The sequence below is a fragment of the Pristiophorus japonicus genome, unplaced genomic scaffold (assembly GCF_044704955.1).
Source record: "Pristiophorus japonicus isolate sPriJap1 unplaced genomic scaffold, sPriJap1.hap1 HAP1_SCAFFOLD_118, whole genome shotgun sequence".
NCBI lineage: Eukaryota > Metazoa > Chordata > Chondrichthyes > Pristiophoridae > Pristiophorus > Pristiophorus japonicus.
The window spans coordinates 428,990-445,839 of NW_027250842.1; the positions used below are offsets into that span (position 1 = coordinate 428,990).

At 56.1% G+C, this 16,850-nt stretch overlaps 1 pseudogene; it reads right to left on the minus strand.

Moving 5' to 3' along the window:
• The window catches only part of LOC139242036 (E3 ubiquitin-protein ligase BRE1B-like), an 80,109-nt pseudogene that overhangs the window by 41,756 nt on the left and 21,503 nt on the right, over nucleotides 1-16,850 (minus strand).

The window sequence follows — 16,850 nt, forward strand, 5'->3', positions numbered from 1 at the left end:
GCAGATGAAGTATAATGTGGATAAATGTGAGGTTATCCACTTTGGTGGTAAAAACAGAGAGACAGACTATTATCTGAATGGTGACAGATTGGGAAAAGGGGAGGTGCAAAGAGACCTGGGTGTCATGGTACATCAGTCATTGAAGGTTGGCATGCAGGTACAGCAGGCGGTTAAGAAAGCAAATGGCATGTTGGCCTTCATAGCGAGGGGATTTGAGTACAAGGGCAGGGAGGTGTTGCTACAATTGTACAGGGCCTTGGTGAGGCCACACCTGGAGTATTGTGTACAGTTTTGGTCTCCTAACCTGAGGAAGGACATTCTTGCTATTGAGAGAGTGCAGCGAAGATTCACCAGACTGATTCCCGGGATGGCGGGACTGACCTATCAAGAAAGACTGGATCAACTGGGCTTGTATTCACTGGAGTTCAGAAGAATGAGAGGGGACCTCATAGAAACGTTTAAAATTCTGACGGGGTTAGACAGGTTAGATGCAGGAAGAATGTTCCCAATGTTGGGGAAGTCCAGAACCAGGGGACACAGTCTAAGGATAAGGGGGAAGCCATTTAGGACCGAGATGAGGAGGAATTTCTTCACCCAGAGAGTGGTGAACCTGTGGAATTCTCTACCACAGAAAGTTGTTGAGGCCAATTCACTAAATATATTCAAAAAGGAGTTAGATGAAGTCCTTACTACTAGGGGGATCAAGGGGTATGGTGAGAAAGCAGGAATGGGGTACTGAAGTTGCATGTTCAGCCATGAACTCATTGAATGGTGGTGCAGGCTAGAAGGGCCGAATGGCCTACTCCTGCACCTATTTTCTATGTTTCTATGTTTCATCGGAGCCTTCAGAAGCGATCTGATCGGCACCTCGCTCCCCGGGCTCAATGCATAAAGCCTTTCGATCGGTCGGTACCTCTCTCTCTCTCGCCCCCAACCCCGGGCTTCTTTTCCAGCCCAGGCCCGAGCCCGTGTCCGGGGCCCATTCTACCGGCCGACGCGACGACCCGCCCAGCCCCGCTTGAAGACGTTTGGCGGAGACGTGGGAGTAAGGAAAAAAAATGAAAACTTCTGAAATTCCCCCCCAAAATTCCACTTTACCACATTGACAGATAAACTTTATTATTGATTTTTTTTTTTAAAAAGAAGAGTGTTCTCCACTCCCTTCAAGATCTTCGATTGAAAACAATAGCGTCTTTCGGCACCGATTTGTCAAGGTTTTCCGGGAGTGGCCAGCTACGCCAAACTAGGAGAACATTTTTTTTTGGCCAAACTGCGGAAACTTACGAAAACCGGCGCAGACTATGACGTCAAAAAAACCTCACCCAGAAAAAAAATCGGAACCAACTCAGTTAGGCCAGCTCAGATCGCGGGGGGAAACCAGGAAATAATAAACACGGCAGAAACAATGGCGCACGCCAAAAAAAATGGCGCAAATGACGGGGGGGAAGGGGGAAGGTTAAGCCCCTGACACCCAAGTGGTGAGAATGTGGAACGTGCTACCAAATAAGGTTGAGGCCAAAAGCAGAGATGGATTTAAGGGAAGGTCAGATAGACATGAGAGAGAAAGGAATCGAGGGATATGTTGGAGAGGTTAGATGAAGTAGGGGGAGAAAGGGATGGTGTGGAGCATAAACACCAGCATGGACCCGTCAGTCATGGGCAGCACCCTCGCCTGGGAGTACGGTACTGAGGGAGCGCTGCACTGTCGGAGGGGCGGTACTGAGGGAGCGCTGCACTGTCGGAGGGGCGGTACTGAGGGAGTGCCGCACTGTCGGAGGGGCAGTACTGAGGGAGCGCTGCACTGTCGGAGGGGCGGTACTGAGGGAGCGCCGCGCTGTCGGAGGGGCGGTACCGAGGGAGTGCCGCACTGTCGGAGGGGCGGCACTGAGAGAATGCCGCACTGTGGGAGGGGCAGTACTGAGGGAGCGCTGCACTGTCGGAGGGGCGGTACTGAGGGAGCGCCGCGCTGTCGGAAGGGCGGTACCGAGGGAGTGCCGCACTGTCGGAGGGGCGGCACTGAGAGAATGCCGCACTGTGGGAGGGGCAGTACTGAGGGAGCGCCGCACTGTCGGAGGGGCAGTACTGAGGGAGTGCCGCACTGTCGGAGGGGCGGCACTGAGAGAATGCCGCACTGTGGGAGGGGCAGTACTGAGGGAGCGCCGCACTGTCGGAGGGGCGGTACTGAGGGAGCGCCGGACTGTCGGTGGGGCAGTACTGAGGGAGCGCCGGACTGTCGGAGGGGCAGTACTGAGGGAGTGCCGTACTGTCGGAGGGGCGGTACTGAGGGAATGCCGCACTGTGGGAGGGGCAGTACTGAGGGAGCGCCGCACTGTCGGAGGGGCTGTACTGAGGGAGTGCCGCACTGTCGGAGGGGCAGTACTGAGCGAGTGCCGCACTGTCGGAGGGGCAGTACTGAGGGAGCGCCGCACTGTCGGAGGGGCGGTACTGAGGGAGCGTCGCACTGTCGGAGGGGCGGTACTGAGGGAGCGCCGCACTGTCGGAGGGGCAGTACTGAGCGAGTGCCGCACTGTCGGAGGGGCAGTACTGAGCGAGTGCCGCACTGTCGGAGGGGCAGTACTGAGGGAGCGCCGCACTGTCGGAGGGGCGGTACTGAGGGAGCGTCGCACTGTCGGAGGGGCGGTACTGAGGGAGCGCCGCACTGTTGGAGGGACGGTGCCGTCTTTTGGATGAGATGTTAAACTGAGGGCTCTCTCAGGTGTACTGAAACGATCCCATGACCGCGATTGGAAGAGGAGCAGGGAGAGTTCTCCCCGGTGTCCTGGGGCCAATATTTATCCCTCAACCAATATCACTAAAAATATATTATCTGGTCATTATCTTATTGCTGTTTTTGTGGGAGCTTGCTGTGCACAAATTGACTGCTGTGTTTCTTACATTACAACAGTCACTACACTTTAAAAAATACTTCATTGGCCGGAAAGCGTTTTGGGATATCCTGAGGTGCAGCGAAAAAAAAGTGTCCTCTGGTTCTTTTGCCAATCACCTTAAATCTGTGTCCTCTGGTTACCCACCATCAAACACTGGGAACAGGTTCTCCTTAGTTACTCTGTCAAAATCGTTCACGATTTTGAAAACTTCTATTAAATCTCCCATAAACCGACAAATCCCCCGGGAGGACAGACGCACCAACGTTAGCGTCCTCGACCAGGCCCGACATCCCCAGCATCGAAGCACTGACCACACTCGACCAGCTCCGCTGGGAAGGGCCACATTGTCCGCATGTCCCCCCCAGACACGAGACTCCCAAAGCGAGCGCTCTACTCGGAACTCCTTCACGGGCAAACGGGCCAAAGGTGGACAGAGGAAACGTTACAAGGGACCACCCTCAAAGCCCCTCCCTGATATAAAGTGCAACATCCCCACCGACACCTGGGAGTCCCTGGGCCCAAAGACCAGTCCGCCCTCAGTGGAGGGAGTGCATCCGGGAGGGCGCTGAGCACCTCGAGTCTCGTCGCCGAGAGCATGCAGAAACCAAGCGCAGGCAGCGGAAGGAGCGTGCGGCAAACCAATCCCACCCTCCCCTTCCCTCAACGTCTGTCTGTCCCACCTGTGACAGGGACTGTGGCTCTCGTATTGGACTGTTCAGCCACCTAAGGACTCGTGTTAAGAGTGGAAGCAAGTCTTCCTCGATTCCGAGGGACTGACTATGACGACGATAAGCTTCTCTGCTCCAAGGAGAACCACCCCAGCTTCTCCAGTCTCCCCACGTAACTGAAGTCCCTCAATCCTGGTACTATTGGTCAATCTCCTCTGCACCCTCTCGAAGGCCTTCACATCCTTCCTAAAGTGCGGGGCCCAGATTTGGACACGATACTCCAGCTGGGGTAACGGTTTTGCCTCCGGCTGTTGACCAATTATTTGAAATCTGTGCCCTCTGTAATGCCACTGAATGTCAAAGGGAGGGGGTTTAAAGTCTCTCGCTCACCTTGGGAGGTGCCGAGGTGAAACATCTCGCCACCCCCATGCTCACAGTTGTCAGCCGTGGTTCAGTGGGCAGCACTCTCGCCCCCGAGTCAGAAGGTTGTGGGCTCAAATCCCACTCCAGGGACTGGAGCACGAAAAAAATCCAGGCCGACACTCCAATGCGGTACTGAGGGAGCGCCGCACTGTCGGAGGGGCAGTACTGAGGGAGCGCCGCACTGTCGGAGGGGCAGTACTGAGGGAGTGCCGCACTGTCGGAGGGGCGGTGCTGAGGGAGTGCCGCACTGTCGGAGGGGCGGTGCTGAGGGAGTGCCGCACTGTCGGAGGGGCGGTGCTGAGGGAGTGCCGCACTGTCGGAGGGGCGGTGCTGAGGGAGTGCCGCACTGTCGGAGGGGCGGTACTGAGGGAGTGCCGCACTGTCGGAGGGGCGGTACTGAGGGAGTGCCGCACTGTCGGAGGGGGCGGTACTGAGGGAACGCCGCACTGTCGGAGGGGGCGGTACTGAGGGAGCGCCGTGCTGTCAGAGGGGCGGTACTGAGGGAGTACCGCACTGTCGGAGGTGCGGTACTGAGGCAGTGCCGCACTGTCGGAGGGGCAGTACTGAGGGAGTGCCGCACTGTCGGAGGGGCAGGACAGAGGGAACGCCGCACTGTCGGAGGGGCAGTACTGAGGGAGCGCCGCAGTGTCGGAGGGGCAGTACTGAGGGAGCACCGCACTGTCGGAGGGGCGGTACTGAGGGAGTGCCGCACTGTCGGAGGGGGCGGTACTGAGGGAGTGCCGCACTGTCGAAGGGGCAGGACAGAGGGACCGCCGCACTGTCGGAGGGGCAGTACTGAGGGAGCGCCGCACTGTCGGAGGGGCGGTACTGAGGGAGCGTCGCACTGTCGGAGGGGCGGTACTGAGGGAGTGCCGCACTGTCGGAGGGGGCGGTACTGAGGGAGTGCCGCACTGTCGGAGGGGCAGTACTGAGGGAGTGCCGCACTGTCGGAGGGGCGGTACTGAGGGAGCGTCGCACTGTCGGAGGGGCGGTACTGAGGGAGCGCCGCACTGTCGGAGGGGCGGTACTGAGGGAGTGTCGCACTGTCGGAGGGGCAGTACTGAGGGAGCGCCGCACTGTCGGAGGGGCGGTACTGAGGGAGTGTCGCACTGTCGGAGGGGCGGTACTGAGGGAGCGCCGCACTGTCGGAGGGGCAGTACTGAGGGAGTGTCGCACTGTCGGAGGGGCAGTACTGAGGGAGCACCGCACTGTCGGAGGGGGCGGTACTGAGGGAGTGCCGCACTGTCGGAGGGGCGGTACTGAGGGAGCGTCGCACTGTCGGAGGGGCAGTACTGAGGGAGTGCCGCACTGTCGGAGGGGCAGTACTGAGGGAGTGCCGCACTGTCTGAGATGCCGTCTTTCGGATAAGACATTAAACTGAGGCCCCATCTGCTTTCTCAGGTGGATGTAAAAGATCCCGGGGCCACTAGTTCGAAGAGCGAGGGAGTTATCTCCGGTGTCCTGGGGCCAATATTTAACCCTCAATCAACATCAAAAAAACAGATTATCTGGGTCATTATCACATTGTTGTGCATGGGAGCTTGCTGTGCGCAAATTGGCTGCCGCGTTTCCCACAATACAACAGCGACGACCTTCCCAAAGTACTTCATTGGCTGCGAAGTGCGTTGGGACATCTGGCGGTCGTAAAAGGCGCTATATAAACACAAGTCTACTTTTTTCTCCCCCCTCACCTCCATGTGCTCGATCTGCCGAAGGTGGGCGTTCTTAGTGGTTAACAGCAGGGCCCGAGCCTCGTCCAGCTGGGTCTTCACCTGCAGGCTCTCGTTGTACAGCAGCGAGAACTGCGACTGCAGGCACTTGTACTCGGGCGTCTCCTTGACGATGTCCTCTGGGATGTTCCGCAGGTCTATCTTTAAAAATAAAATGCAACGTTTTGCTCGATGCACAGCAACAGTGGGAAGAGTGTTCCGTACGCACACACACGGGGTGTACAGTACCAGACGGGAGTGGGTCGTTCCCCTTACCCTCTGTGTACTGTACGTGTACAGGGGACACAGACACACACGGGGTGTACAGTACCAGACGGGAGTGGGTCGTTCCCCTTTACCCCGTGTATTGTACATGTACAGGGGACACTGAGACACACACGGGGTGTACAGTACCAGACGGGAGTGAATCGTTCCTTTACCCGCTGTGTACTGTACATGTACAGGGGACACTGAGACACACACGGGGTGTACAGTACCAGACGGGAGTGAATCGTTCCTTTACCCGCTGTGTACTGTACATGTACAGGGGACACTGAGACACACACGGGGTGTACAGTACCAGACGGGAGTGAATCGTTCCTTTACCCTCTGTACTGTACATGTACAGGGGACACTGAGACACACACGGGGTGTACAGTACCAGACGGGATTGGGTCGTTCCCCTTACCCGCTGTGTACTGTACGTGTACAGGGGACACTGAGACACACACGGGGTGTACAGTACCAGACGGGAGTGAATCGTTCCTTTACCCTCTGTGTACTGTACATGTACAGGGGACACTGAGACACACACGGGGTGTACAGTACCAGACGGGATTGGGTCGTTCCCCTTACCCGCTGTGTACTGTACGTGTACAGGGGACACTGAGACACACACGGGGTGTACAGTACCAGACGGGAGTGGGTCGTTCCCCTTACCCGCTGTGTACTGTACGTGTACAGGGGACACTGAGACACACACGGGGTGTACAGTACCAGAAGGGAGTGAATCGTTCCCCTGTGTCCTGTACACGGAGGCCCCGACCTGCGAGAGACCATCAGCGGCAGGTCGGGGCCATAAAAGGAACGGCAAGCAGCGGCCCCTGGTCCAGCGTGGCGGTGTACCACGGCAAGCTACAGCGCGAACTGGTGCAGGAGAGCAATGGTAGCGAAGGGAGGGGGGCATCATCAAGGTCCAGGTCGGTGATTGGAGCGTGGGGCATGTGCAGCAGGAGCAGCGAGGGTCGGGGGCGAAGGAGCGGCGAGAGATCGTGGAGGGACGTGATCGGGGGCCCGGGAGAGGCGTGAGTTCGGGGTCCCAGAAGAGGCGAGGGCCCCAGGGGCAGCACGGGGGCCCAGCCCACACACAGTGCGATATGTGGGCGCACTAGGCCCGTGCAGCAGAGCTGGTCTCCAGTGGTCCTGGTTAACCCTCGCCACTGGACCAAGACCCAGCTCTGTCGAGCCCCGTGTGGTGGCTGGTGTTCAAAGGGTCACCCCCACGTTACAACAATCCACCCACAGGCATCTCCCACCCTTCAGGATGGAGTTCGGGATCTGGAATATTAGGTCCTTCACTGGAACACCTGTGAACTCATCCCTTTTTGGCGTGGAAACGAGTCATCCTCGCGTCTATGATGATGATGACCGTACATGTACAGGATCTGACAAGTGGACAACTTGTATTTATATCACGCCTTGAACACAGTAAAATGTCCCAAGGTGCTTCACAGGAGTGTTACAAGACAAAACAGATAAATTTGACACCGAGCCACACAAGAGGAAATTAGGGCAGATGACTAAAGGCTTGGTTAAAGAGTGAGGTTTTAAGGAGCGTCTTAAAGGAGGAGAGAGAGGTCGAGAGGCGGAGGGCTTTAGGGAGGGAGTTCCAGAGCTTGGGGCCCAGGCAACAGAAGGCACGGCCACCGATGGTGGAGCGATTATAATCAGGGATGGTCAGGGGGGCAGAATTAGAGGAGCGCAGACATCTCGGGGGGGTTGTGGGGCTGGAGGAGGTTACAGAGATAGGGAGGGGTGTAGGGGCTGGAGGTGGTTACAGAGATAGGGAGGTGTGTAGGGGCTGGAGGGGGTTACAGAGATAGGGAGGGGTGTAGGGGCTAGAGGGGGTTACAGAGATAGGGAGGTGTGTAGGGGCTGGGGGAGGTTACAGAGATAGGGAGGTGTGTAGGGGCTGGGGGAGGTTACAGAGATAGGGAGGGGTGTAGGGGCTGGGGGAGGTTACAGAGATAGGGAGGGGTGTAGGGACTGGAGGTGGTTAGAGAGATAGGAAGGGGGGCGAGGACCATGGAGAGATTTGTAAACAAGGATGAGAATTTCAAGGCATTGTTTAACCGGAAGCCAATGTAGGTCAGCGAGCACAGGGGGTGATGGGTGAGTGGGACTCGGTGCGAGTTAGGACACGGGGGCAGTGAGCACAGGGGGTGATGGGTGAGCGGGACTGGGTGTGAGTTCGGACACGGGGCAGTGAGCACAGGGGGTGTTGGGTGAGTGGGACTGGGTGTGAGTTAGGACACGGGGCAGTGAGCACAGGGGGTGATGGGTGAGCGGGACTGGGTGTGAGTTCGGACACGGGGCAGTGAGCACAGGGGGTGTTGGGTGAGTGGGACTGGGTGTGAGTTCGGACACGGGGCAGCGAGCACAGGAGGTGATGGGTGAGCGGGACTCGGTGTGAGTTAGGACACGGGGCAGTGAGCACAGGGGGTGATGGGTGAGCGGGACTCGGTGCGAGTTAGGACACGGGGCAGTGAGCACAGGGGGTGATGGGTGAGCGGGACTCGGTGCGAGTTAGGACACGGGGCAGTGAGCACAGGAGGTGATGGGTGAGCGGGACTCGGTGTGAGTTAGGACACGGGGCAGTGAGCACAGGGGGTGATGGGTGAGCGGGACTGGGTGTGAGTTAGGACACGGGGCAGTGAGCACAGGGGGTGATGGGTGAGCGGGACTCGGTGTGAGTTCGGATACGGGGGCATCCGAGTTTTGGATCACCTCGAGTTTACGTCGGGTAAAATGTGGGAGGCCGGCCAGGAGTCCGTTGGAATAGTCAAGTCTGGAGGTAACAAAGGCACAGATGAGGGTTTCAGCAGCAGAAGAGCTGGGGCAGGGACGGAGACGGGCGATGTTATGGGGGGGGTGAAAACAGGCGGTTTTCGTTCTGCTGTGGATGTGTGGCGGGAAGCTCATTTCAGGGTGAAACATGACAGCGAGGTTGCGAACAGTCTGGTTCACCCACAGATTGATGCGAGGGAGGGGGATGGGAGTCAGTGGTTCGGGAACGCAGTTTGTGCCGGGGACCAAAGACAATGGCTTTGCTCTTCCCAATATTTAAGTGGAGAAAATCGCTGCTCCTCCAGTACTGGATGAGGGACAAGCAGTCGGACAATTTAGAGACTGTGGAGGGGGTCAAGAGATGTGGTGGAGAGGTCGAGCTGGGTGTCATCAGCGTACACGAGGCACACACACACGGGCCGTACACTATCAGACGGGAGCAAATCATGGCTTTATATACGCTGGGCGTACGGTCATCATCATCATACGCAGTCCCTCGAAACGAGGATGACTTGCTTCCTCGCCAAAAAGGGATGAGTTCACAAGTGTTTCAATGAAGGACCCTAATATTCCGGATCCCGAACCACATCCTGAAGGGTGGGAGATGCCTGAGGGTGGATTGTTTTAACGTGGGGTGACCGTTACACACCAGCCACCACACGGGGCTCGACAGAGCGAGCTCTTGGTCCAGTGGCAAGGGTTAACCAGGACGTCTGGAGACCTGCTCTGCTGCACGGGCCTAGTGCGCGCTCACACACATATCGCACAGTGTGTGTGGGCTGGGCCCCCGTGCCTCTTCTGGGCCCCGAACTCACGCCTCTCCTGGGAGAGAGACTGTACAGGAGCTGACACTGAGACACACACGCGCTACCAGGCGGGGGGCGCACATTAGAAATAGGAGCAGGAGTCGGCCATTCGGCCCCTCGAGCCTGCTCCGCCATTTAATACGATCCTGGCTGATCCGATCATGGACTCAGCTCCACTTCCCTGCCCGCCCCTTTATCGGTTAAGAAACTGTCTCTCTCTGTCTTAAAATTATTCAATGACCCAGCCTCCACAGCTCTCGGAGGCAGCGAATTCCACAGATTTGCAACCCTCAGAGAAGAAATTGCTCCTCATCTCAGTTTTAAATGGGCAGCCCCTTATTCTAAGACCGTGCCCCCTAGTTCTAGTCTCCCCCCATCGGTGGAAACATCCTCTCTGCATCCACCTTGTCGAGCCCCCCTCATAATCTGACACGTTCAGCACCCACTCAGCTGGCTCACTGGCTTTGAACGGGGGAAAAATGCGCCCGCGTGGGTATTTTGAATGGGCCGCGTAGCGCCCCCTCGAACAACTGAAGGGAACGCACTGCTCGCTGCCCCCCACGCTCCCCGAGGGCCCACGGCTGCTCACCTTCAACTTCTCGTTCTCCCGCACTGCCTCCTGCAGCTCCTGCTCCAGCTTCTCAAGTTCCGCCATGCGGCTGTTGGCCAGCTCCTTGTTCTCTTCCAACTCAGCATTCAGCATCTCGAACTGCGGGCGCAAACACGGAGAAGTGAGGGGAGCAGGGGGGGGGGGGGGGAAAGCAGAGGGTGGGATCGACTAGGGGTCTGGTGCATTTGCAGCGACGGAAACACACACACACACACAAACAAACCCCTCCCCCCGCACACAGGTCTTTGTCACCATCACATTCCCCATTCCTGCAAATAGTCACAGCTTGTGGCTCATTGGGTAAGCACACTCGCCTCGGAGTCAGAAGGTTGTGGGTTCAAGCCCTTCTCCAGCGGCTCGAGCACATAAATCTCGGCTGACACTCCCAGTGCAGCACTGAGGGAGCGCCGTGCTGTCGGAGGGGCAGTACTGAGGGAGCGCCGCACTGTCGGAGGGGCGGTACTGAGGGAGTGCCGCACTGTCGGAGGGGCAATACTGAGGGAGCGCCGCACTGTCGGAGGGGCAGTACTGAGGGAGCGCCGCACTGTCGGAGGGGCAGTACTGAGGGAGTGCCGCACTGTCGGAGGGGCAGTACTGAGGGAGCGCCGCACTGTCGGAGGGGCAGTACTGAGGGAGCGCCGCACTGTCGGAGGGGCGGTACTGAGGGAGTGCTGCACTGTCGGAGGGGCAGTACTGAGGGAGTGCTGCACTGTTGGAGGGGCAATACTGAGGGAGGGGCAGCACTGAGGGAGCGCCGCACTGTCGGAGGGGCGGTACTGAGGGAGTGCCACACTGTCGGAGGGGCAGTACTGAGGGAGCGCCGCACTGTCGGAGGGGCAGTACTGAGGGAGCGCCGCACTGTCGGAGGGGCAGTACTGAGGGAGCGCTGCACTGTCGGAGGGGCAGTACTGAGGGAGTGCCACACTGTCGGAGGGGCAGTACTGAGGGAGCGCCGCACTGTCGGAGGGGCAGTACTGAGGGAGCGCCGCACTGTCGGAGGGGCAGTACTGAGGGAGCGCTGCACTGTCGGAGGGGCAGTACTGAGGGAGTACCGCACTGTCTGAGATGCCGTCTTTCGGATAAGACATTAAACCGAGGCCCCATCTGCTCTCTCAGGTGGATGTAAAAGATCCCGGGGCCACTATTTGGAAGAAGAGCTGGGGGAGTTTGTCCTGGGGCCAATATTTATCCCTCAATCAACATAACAAAAACAGATTATCTGGGTCATTATCACATTGCTGTGTGTGGGAGCTTGCTGTGCGCAAATTGGCTGCCGCGTTTCCCACATTACAACAGCGACCGCACTCCAAAAAGTACTTCATTGGCTGTAAAGCGCTTTGGGACGTCCGGTGGTCGTAAAAGGCGCTATATTAATTCAAGTCTTGATTAAGCAGAGGCACTGCCGCACTCCCCCTGTAAACAGAAACACACCCCCCCCCCCACTCCCTTCCCTGGAATTCTCTGCCCCAGAGGGCTGTGGAGGTTCAGTCTTTGTATATTCAAGGCAGGGATCGCTAGATTTTTGGATACGAAGGGAATTGAGGGATATGAGGATCGGGCGGGAAAGTGGGGTTGAGGTCTAAGATCAGCCATGATCTCGTTGAATGGCGGAGCAGGCTCGAGTGGCCGAATGGCCGACTCCTGCTCCTAATTCTTATATTCTCCCTCCTGTAAATAGTGACAAGCACCCTGTAATGTACTTGCTTCATGGGTTCTTTGCTTAAGAATTCATAGAAACATGGAAAATCGGTGTAGGAGTAGGCCATTCGGCCCTTCGAGCCTGCACCACCATTCAATAAGATCATGGCTGATCATTCACCTCAGTACCCCATTCCTGCTTTCTCTCCATACCCCTTGATCCCTTTAGCCGTAAGGGCCACATCTAACTCCCTCTTGAATATATCTAACGAATGGGCCTCAACAACTCTCTGTGGTCGAGAATTCCACAGGTTCACCACTCTCTGGGTGAAGAAGTTTCTCCTCATCTCGGTCCCAAATGGCTTACCCCTTATCCTTAGACTGTGACCCCTGGTTCTGGACTTCCCCAACATCGGGAACATTCTTCCTGCATCTAACCTGTCCAGTCCCGTCAGAATTTTATATGTTTCTATGAGATCCCCTCTCATCCTTCTAAATTCCAGTGAATATAAGCCTAGTCGATCCAGTCTTTCTTCATATGTCAGTCCTGCCATCCCGGGAATCAGTCTGGTGAACCTTCGCTGCACTCCCTCAATAGCAAGAACGTCCTTCCTCAGATTAGGAGACCAAAACTGCACACAATATTCAAGGTGTGGCCTCACTAAGGCCCTGTACAACTGCAGTAAGACTTCCCCTGCTCCTATACTCAAATTTCCTCGCTATGAAGGCCAATAGCAACACATTGATATTAAGAACTGGTCGGTTTATTAGCAGAAGGTTTAACAATCACACCACACATTACCAGTTGGTCCACCAGGCTCACAACCACCTGCCCCGGCGTGGATCCCCCGAACCCAACTGGCCGGGGTTTTATTTGAGTCTTGTGAACATCACGCGACTGGCTAAGCCACTCCCACTCAACAGCTCTACAACTATTTTGTTGCAAACATTAATACAAGTGTCCCTTGATTAAAGGGAGGGGGGACACTAAAACCGACACATTAAACTTTTGCCAGTAAACTTAAATCAAATTAAAATTTGGTTGCCGGGGGCGATGACGCACTCCAGTCCCTCCGGCGCCCACCTCTCGCGGAAGGCCGCGAGCGTACCGGTGGACACCGCGTGTTCCATCTCCAGGGACACCCTGGCTCGGAGGTAACCGCGGAAGAGAGGCAGGCAGTCGGGGCTGAACGACCCCCTCGACCGCCCACCCTCGGCCAGGTCAACAGCTTTACAAAAATGTGATCATAGTTTACAAGTGCATATATTACACCCACCTCCCTGTAAATAGACATAGCCCTGCCCCCCTGCCCCCCTGCCCTCCCCCCTCCCCCTGTCAATAGAGACCCGCTCCCCCCACAGAGCCCTCCCCCCCCCACCGGTCACCAGCAGCCTCCTACCTGAGGAAAAGTGTGTTTGAAGACCAGGCCCTCAAAACTCATGGTCTACAGGGCTGTAGTGATACCCGCCCTCCTGTGTGGCTCAGAGACACGGACCATGTACAGTAGGTATCTCACCCCCAGCTCATGGTCTACAGGGCTGTAGTAATACCCGCCCTCCTGTATGGCTCAGAGACACGGACCATGTACAGTAGACACCTCAAGTCGCTGGAGAAATACCACCAACGATATCTCCGCAAGATCCTGCAAATCCCCCGGGAGGACGGACGCACCAACGTTAGCGTCCTCGACCAGGCCCAACATCCCCAGCATCGAAGCACTGACCACACTCGACCAGCTCCGCTGGGCAGGGCCACATTGTCCGCACGTCCCCCCCGACACGAGACTCCCCAAAGCGAGCGCGCTACTCGGAACTGCTTCACGGGCAAACGGGCCAAAGGCGGGTTACAAGGACACCCTCAAAGCCTCCCTGATATAAAGTGCAACATCCCCACTGACACCTGGGAGTCCCTGGGCCCAAAGACCAGTCCGCCCTAAGTGGAGGAAGTGCATCCGGGAGGGCGCTGAGCACCTCGAGTCTCGTCGCCGAGAGCGCGCAGAAACCAAGCGCAGGCAGCGGAAGGAGCGTGCGGCAAACCAGTCCCACCCTCCCCTTCCCTCAACCGCTGTCTGTCCCACCTGTGACACTGTGGTTCCCGTATTGGACTGTTCAGCCACCTAAGAACTCAACGCTAAGAGTGGAAGCAAGTCTTCCTCGATTCCGAGGGACTGCCTGTGATAATGACGACGACTGCCAGTGAGAACGCGTGGGTCCCAATGCACCGGGACGAGAGATTACCTTCTGTATGTGCAGCGTGATCTGCCCGCCCTGGAATCCTGCTGAGCCACCAGACACATGGTAACCAGAGTTCAACTGGGAGAGAAAGAGGGAAGAGAGGCTGTTGTTAATCGACGGAGAGAGTCACAAAGACAAGGGAGCCGCTGCTAAACCCTTTGTAAATCACTGAACAGGTCCAAGCTGGAGCGTTCAGTCCAATTCCAGGGCACCGCACTTCAGGCAGGCCATCGAGGCCTTTGGCGAGGGTGCAGAGGTGACTGACCAGAACGGTTCCAAGGCTGAAGGTCTTCAGTTGCGTGGGGAGACTGGAGAAGCTGGGGTTGTTCTCCTCAGAGCAGTGAAGGTTAGGGGGAGGGGGGGGGGGGGGGAGATTTGACAGAGGGGGGTCAAAATTACGAGGGGGTTTTGATCGAGAAAATGATGAGAAAGGTCAGTTAACAGAGGACGCAGATTGAAGGCGATTGGCAATAGAAAGGCGAGACAGGGGAAATAGATTTTCACGCAGCGAGCTGTTGCGATTGGGAACGCGATCCTTGTGGGCAGTGGAAGCAGATTGAAGACTAACTTTCCAAAGAGGAATTGAGTAAATACGGCAAACGGAAAAGTTTGCGAGGCTGTGGGGGGGGGGGGGGAAAAAAGAGTGGGCCGGGGAGTGGGACAAATTGGACACCGCTTTCACAGAGCCGGGGCGGGCACAACAGGCCACAAATGGCTTCCGCCTGAGCCACTGGGGCGCGCCGCGAGCTTTACCTGCTCCAGGGCCTCGGCCAGGTGCTTGTTGAGCTTCTGTTCCCGCTTACGCAGCTTCTCGATGTCCCACTGCAGGTCCTCGATGGTGGTCTCCATCTCAGACACCTTGGTCTCGGCCGACTGCACCTTATCCTGCAGTTCGTTGTACTGTGTGGAGGGGTTTAATGACACAGGACACACGACAGGTCAGACAAAGCACGGCACGTGACACAGCAACGGGAGGAGGCCACTCAGCCCCGCTCCGCCATTCAATGAGATCGCGGCTGATCTGCGACATAACTCCGGACACCCGCCTCACATGAGAAACAGGAGTCGGCCATTCGGCCCCTCGAGCCTGCTCCGCCATTCAATACGACCATGGGCTGATCCGATCATGGACTCAGCTCCACTTCCCCGCCCGCTCCCCATAACCCTTCACTCCCTTATCGCTCAAAAATCTGTCTATCTCCACCTTAAATATATTCAATGACCCCGGCCTCCACAGCTCTCTGGGGCAGAGAATTCCACAGATTTACAACCCTCCTGAGAGAAGAAATTCCTCCTCTTCTCAGTCTTAAATGGGCGGCCCCTGATTCTGAGACTATGCCCCCTGGTTCGAGATTCCCCCACGAGGGGAAACATCCTCTCTGCATCCACCCTGTCAAGCCACCTCAGAATCTTATACATTTCAAAGGGTTCACCTCTCATTCTTCCAAACTCCAGAGAGTGCATACGCCCAATATCATAGGACAACCCTTTCATCCCAGGAATCAGTCTGGTGAACATCTGCTATACCCCCCTCTAAGGCAAGTGTATCCTTCCTTAGTTAAGGAGACCAAGTCTGTGCACAGTGCTCCAGGTGTGGTCTCACCAAGGCCCTGTACAATGATAGCAAGCCTTACTGCAGTTGTACAGGGCCTTGGTGAGGCCACACCTGGAATATTGTGTTCCGTTTTGGTCTCCTAATCTGAGGAAGGACATTCTTGCTATTGAGGGAGTGCAGCGAAGGTTCACCAGACTGATTCCCGGGATGGCTGGACTGTCATATGAGGAGAGACTGGATCGACTGGGCCTTTATTCACCGTAGTTTAGAAGGATGAGAGGGGATCTCATAGAAACATATATAATTCTGACAGGACTGGACAGGTTAGATGCAGGAAGAATGTTCCCGATGTTGGGGAAGTCCATAACCAGGGGTCACAGTCTAAGGATAAGGGGTAGGCCATTTAGGACCGAGATGAGGAGAAACTTCTTCACCCAGAGAGTGGTGAACCTGTGGAATTCTCTACCACAGAAAGTTGTTGGGGCCAGTTCGTTAGATATATTCAAAAGGGAGTTAGATGTGGCCCTTATGGCTAAAGGGATCAAGGGGTATGGAGAGAAAGCAGGAATGGGGTATTTGAGGTGAATGATCAGCCATGATCTTATTGAAAGGTGGTGCAGGCTCGAAGGGCCGAATGGCCTACTCCTGCACCTATTTTCTATGTTTCCATACTCTTGTACTCCAACCCCCTTGCAATAAAGGACAACATGACACTTGCCTTGCAAATTGCTTGCTGTTCCTGCTTGTTAACTTACCGTGTTTCCTGTACGAGGATACCTAAATCTCTCTGAACACCAACCTTTAATCGTTTGTTATTACCCCATGAACGTGGTTACATCAGATACACGGCCCAACCAGTCCATGCCGGCCTTTATGCTACATTCGAGCCGCCTCCAGTCTTTCCTCATTTAAATCTATCAGCACAACCCTCTATTCCCTTCTCCCTCATATACTTGTCGAGCCTCCCCTTTAAAGCATTGATACTATTCACCTCAACCACTCCCTGTGGTAGCGAGCTCCACATATTCATGATTTGGATGAAGGGACCGAGTGTAACGTAGCCAAGTTTGCTGATGATACAAAGATGGGAGGGGAAAGCAATGTGTGAGGAGGACACAAAAAATCTGCAAAGATATACAGACAGGCTAAGTGAGTGGGCAAAAAATCTGGCAGATGGAGTATAATGTGGGAACATGTGAGGTTATCCACTTTGGCAGAAAAAATAAACAAATGATTTAAATGGAGAAAGATT